The 6,000-nt window shown below is 34.0% G+C and overlaps 1 protein-coding gene across 20 annotated transcripts in view; it reads left to right on the top strand.

Moving 5' to 3' along the window:
• FOXP2 (forkhead box P2) overlaps window positions 1-6,000 on the top strand; it is a 554,812-nt gene that overhangs the window by 309,632 nt on the left and 239,180 nt on the right. The gene's annotated exons all lie outside the window — the stretch shown is intronic.

Raw genomic sequence — 6,000 nt, 5'->3', positions numbered from 1 at the left:
TTTATTCATCCTCAACATTCCAGTATTGTCTAGTAGATGTGCTTGCTACAAAATCATTACTGAGTAACCTTCCAGGAAATCAAATTGAACTGCTCTCCATTTGGGGTTCAACAATGTTAAAAGAAAATATCTATTGTTTTACAAGGAAAAGGAAGCAAGGAGATAAAGACCTGAGATTAATGAGAATCTTCATTTTTGTTCTAGGTTTATCATGATATGATAATATATAATATTATATTATGTAATGTAATGTTATATATAAGATATAATAATTACATATGCTTGACCCTCCTAAATTCAGATTGGTTATCTGACTCTCATTTTTAATAGTCCACTCTATTTTACTATATTTCTCAACCTGCTCCTTTTGGTATATGGGTGGGAGGCTCAAGTACAGAAATTGGGTTGATATACCATGTAGGTACTTAATAGTAAATGTAGCATTCTTAAAGCAAAATAAAAATGTGAAGAAACAAGGAATAGATATGTAAATGCAACTATTGGAAAAACTAATAGTCATTCCTTTAGCACCTTGCTTTAATTACTATGTGAAATGTATGTGAATATATTAAATATAATACAAAAATACATTAAAATTAAATATATGTGCACTAGTCTGATTTGAAACTGTAAAATGCATACTTAAAATGACAGTTTACAAAAGCAGTTCCAAAACACACTCCCTGGTGTTGAGGGGCATGACATACTTTACATTTAACTAGCAAATGCAATGAAGAGGGTCCTGTGGGGCTATATCAAGTTTCCCATTGATTTCAATGGAAAATACATATTACTGGATTTTTTTCTTCATATGTGGATATCCTGTCATGAAAACATCTTTACTGTAAATTTTTTAAATGCACACATTCTCCTTTACACATTTATGGGTTGATGATAAGCAGTAGCAAAGGTAAATTATTGTTCAAAATCATTTTAAGTGTCTTTGAATATAATAATTGAAGTGGTATTTTTTTAGTATTTTTTCAACTCACACAAAAACATAAGTAATGTGAGGTAATTGCTTTGGTGTACTGTATTAGAAAAATGAACAATGTAGTTGCAAAATACCATGTGAAAAGATTCATGATAAATTTAGATGATGATTACCATTAGAAAAAAAAAGGTTCTAATGTAGTTTTCTAATTTTTCAAAAATATGTTTCCCAGTTATTAAAATATGTGCTAATACAGATAATAATAGAAGAGATTAATTCTACATAGCATTTTACCTGCACGTTGCACCTGCATTAAGTTAGTACTTCCAAAACATTCTGTGTGGTTCTAGCACTCAATTTATTTTTTCCTAATTTGCATTATTTGTGTAGAGATTTATAGAGAGATGAGGGTAATAAAGGCAATTTTAAGAGGTAAAAATCTGACCAGGTATAGTTTTATTATGTCATTTTCCTCTTCTTACAGTAGGGCAGTCTGTTTTGTTAAGAAAAAAAAATTAGGAATTAGGATGAAAAAAACAGCTTCTGGGTAAAAAGTCATATTTAACTGGTATTGCCAAATTTTAATGCCTTCTACAAATACATATTTGTTGTCACGCAGATTTTATAAAAATCTCCTGGAATGTTTTTTTTTTAATGTATGTACTCAATCCTTAGAAATTAATTGTAATGTTTTTAATAATAACATATAAATTCATTATTTTCAATGAATATATACGTTTTGAAGAAAAAGCTTTTTGCCTCTTGAAATTTCACAAGGCCGTATAGACAATTCACTCCTTATTCTCACTATAGCATCCAGAAACATCCCACCTCACAGGCAAAACTGCTCTATAACTGAATAAACACTCTCCTAATGTCCTTGCAATAGAAGTTGCCTTAACTCGAACTGTGAATACAGGATTTGAAAATCTGTATCTGTTCATTCACTAGGTTAGACAACTATGAACCAGTCACTTTTCACTAATTGTTGAGAAGAAAAAGTTGAAAATATTTCCCCAGCTTTCAGTGTTCAAGATATTCATGCTGTGACAGAGGGAGATGTGCTGTGAGGGCTCGGAGAAGAGGGAGTAATTCAGCCAGCCTCGCTTGTCAGGGAAGATTTTAAGAAGGAAGTTTTAATTGGGTCATGGAGATAAAAGGGCAGAGATCAATGGGCAGATAAAAGGGAGAAGGAATTCTAGGTAGAAGGGGTACACAAAGACAGGTGTAAAAGAGGCACAGAATATTGGGGCCCACTCAGTATTTTGATATGCTGTTTGCAAAGACCACTTGGGAGATCAACTGGAATTGAGATTGGAGTGGTAGAAAGGCAAGATCTAGACTCTGGAGGATCTTATTTGTTATGACAAGAATTTTCACTTTAATTCTTGGGTGCTGGACAGTCACTGAAGATTTTTTTTTTTCTCAGTTGAAAACCTAAAACATGATGGCAGATTAATGTCTTAGAAAGACAACTTCATCACAGTGTGGCCTAAGTAGAGGCAGGACAAAAAAAAAAAACAGGAATCAAATTTAAGATAGAGTCAATAGTACTTGGATTGAGGAACGTGAAGCATTGGGAAGAATTAAAAAGCAAGGTGGGGTTTTGAAAAGTGATTAAGAGACTCAAACTACTTGAGTTCAATACTGGTTCATTGCTCTGTAGTCTTAGGCTAATCACTTAACCCACAATTCATTTTCTTTATGAATCAGAAGTAAAAATAACTATTGGGATTATTTCAGAAGTGAATGAAATTATGCTTATAACGTGCTTCGCATGTTTATTAATTTATCCAACAAATATTTACTGAGGGCCTACTCTGTAGCAGGCACTTTACTAGTAGACTAAATACCGAACTAAACCTGATATGGCTCTTGCCTTCATGCAACTTACTATCCGCTGGAAGATATAGACACTCATCAAATAATGACATACATAAATGTAGAATTGGAAATGTGAGAAGCACTTCAAAGGAGATGTGAATGTTACTTTGAGAGCATATAACAGAGATAGTGATGGTGGAGTCAAGGAAGACTTTAGGATTTGAATGATAATCAAATATCAGATAAAAGTGGGAGTGGAGAGGGCATTTCTATACTCTGTCAAATAATAAACATGTACCTAAATAGTAGCCAATAATTAGAAAATACAGTTTCTTTTGCTTTCATTTCATTTCCTACACTCTTGTCGTAGGAACTGATACATTAGTAGGGTGGCCTCTATAATCAGTCACTTTGTTGAGACTGATTAATTGGAAGTGGAAGGACACTAGTTTTATGAAAACATGCCATTTTTAACTTATATTGAAATCCTATATAGTCAATATTCAATTTCTTGACCTTTTTGATTCAACATTTATCCCTTATGTAATATCCACTGTTTATGGACTGATAGTATCTTACTATGGTTGCCTTGCAGTATTTGCTGATACATACAACATTGTAATCAGAAGTGATTTGTGTATGATTTGAATGTCTCCTCATTTTCATCCAAGTTTCTGAAATCTTTCTTCATTATGAGATGCAGAATATGGCACTAGAATAGATCTTTGCAGCTTTTAAGAATATTTGTATTATTTGGGCGGTAGTGTTCCCCAGTATCTACCAACTGGGAGGAGGTGATTAGATAATCATCACATTTTTAAAAAATGGGTTATTATTATTATGGGATCATTACTTCTCCTTTGTTAGGAAATCACATCTGCAAGAATTAATTGCAATTCTTCCACCAGACCTTCCAAACAAGCTTCTTGTCCATATGGCGGTAAGAATAGACCGTATTTCACAGGACTGCTGAAAGGATTAAGTGATTTTTAATAGATTAGAAGAGTGTCACATACATGGTAAGTGGTCAATAAATATTAGCTGTGAGAATTATCACCAGGTAATAAAAGTCCTCTTCCTTAAATATTTCCATACAGAGTCAAATATGTAAGGACCCTAATCAAATGGTCTGAAGGGAGAGAAAGAAGATACTTAACATCTCATGTCTATATCGACCTATGGACCAAATGCCAGGGTCTGTTCTGGTTGAGCCTTTGCTCTTCCACTTAGTTCAATTCAGTAGCCACTAACCAACCATGGGTAGTTATTGAGCAACTGAAATTGCCTGTCCTTGATTAAGATGTACTGTGAATGTAAAATCCACACTGGATTTAGAAGTCCTAGTGCCAAGAAAAAAAAAAAAGAATGTAAAATATGCCATTAATAATTTTTATACTGATCCCAGTCTAAAATGATAATATTTTGGAATATATGGGCTTAAATAAAATATATTATTAAAATCTATTTCATATGTTTATTTTTACCTTTTTTATATGACTCCTACAGCATTTAGAATAACCGAAGTGGTTTACATTGTATTCCTATTGTACATGACTAGTCTACAAACCCCAGAATTAAGTTTGAGGCATTGTAGCTTCATTTTTTTTAAGATTTATTTATTTATTCATAGAGAAAGAGAGAGGGAGAGACACAGGCAGAGGGAGAGGCAGACTCCATGCGGGGAGCCCGGCATGGGACTCGATCCCGGGTCTCCAGGATCACACCCTGGGGGGAACCGCTGCGCCACCAGGGCTGCCCTGTAGCTTCATTTGGCCTAGAATTAATTCTCTTGATCTAGTTATTTGGGGCTCTACTAGAAATCTTGTGTACTACAGCCCCAACCAAGTCTCTGAAATGACCCAAAATAGAAGGCGTTTTGTTGATGCTTCTGTATGTCTCCTATAAAGCAAAAGGAGGTCCTCTTGAAAGGTACTGATATCATGAGCCATCAGGTGTTCATGCTGTTTTATTAATAGGGCCCACTCTTAGGAAGAATCATGAGTTATATGAGTTAATAACTAGGTTATTCACGTACTGCTTAATTTAAAGAGAAGAGAAAATCTGTATGCCTATATTTAAAGTCACACTATCCTACGGATAAGCTAGAATGGAAATATTTAGTTTGTGAAATAAAAATATATTCATTACTACAGTTAGTTTTGAAATGGAGAAATAAAAAGTATAAGCATTTTGCTGCTCCAGATATCCACTATGGAGAATTTTTTCCACTTATATCATTTAAATCATTCCAAAGAGAAAGTTGCTAAAGAGTAATTTGAATTTAAACACTGAGCACACAAAACATAGTCTTAAAGATACATCTTTAATAAGAAATGAATTTAGGTATTGCTCTCCATAATTCTGGTCTTAGTTGGCCTATATAAAATGTAATACTTGGGATCCCTGGGTGGCGCAGCGGTTTAGCGCCTGCCTTTGGCCCGGGGCGTGATCCTGGAGACCCGGGATCGAATCCCACGTCGGGCCCCCGGTGCATGGAGCCTGCTTCTCCCTCTGCCTATGTCTCTGCTTCTCTCTCTCTGTGTGTGACTATCATAAATAAATAAAAATTTAAAAAAAATTTTAAAAAAATGTAATACTTAACCGACAAACCAACATCTTTGCAACCTAATCAATTGCTACCCACTTACTGGGTGTCAGGGTGGCAAGTGCATCTTGACTTCAAAACACAAAAGCAGATGTTCTGAGTAACCTAGAAAGAATTGTTTGATTTTCTTTTTAAGGTGAAAATTGCTGAGGAAATATAAGATATAGATATGTAACTTTTTCAGTGAAATTAATATTTTAAAAAAGATAAAATACCATTTTATAAATTAATGTAGTCTCTTCTTTGTGTATGTGGTCATATAAATTGGGGGTCTCTTCTGATAAAATTTTCTGCTGTTAGTTTTTCCAGTATGACTTTGGACAAGTCTATTTCTCTGAACTTCAGTTTTCTCACATGCGAAATGAATAGAATGGATTGGAAAATCTATCCTACCTTTGAAATTCTAAAATTTCGTGCTTCTACTATGTTGGATATGTTGTTGTAAAAGTATTTTAGATTTACTGTGTGAATGAAGGCATGTTATATAACTTTCCAGAGCCTCGGTTGTCTCATCTGTAAAGCAGCTAAAACTTTACGTATTTGGGGAATTGGAGCTGAATATGGATGATCTTCAAATTCAGAGGTGTCTAGTTGATTCATCATTAATTCCAGTTGTTTATTAATAATTATTAATTGC

This window comes from Canis lupus, chromosome 18, assembly GCF_048164855.1.
Source record: "Canis lupus baileyi chromosome 18, mCanLup2.hap1, whole genome shotgun sequence".
NCBI classification, from domain to species: domain Eukaryota; kingdom Metazoa; phylum Chordata; class Mammalia; order Carnivora; family Canidae; genus Canis; species Canis lupus.
The sequence above is the reverse complement of the archived record's forward strand: the minus strand, read 5'-3'. Positions and strand labels throughout refer to the sequence as shown.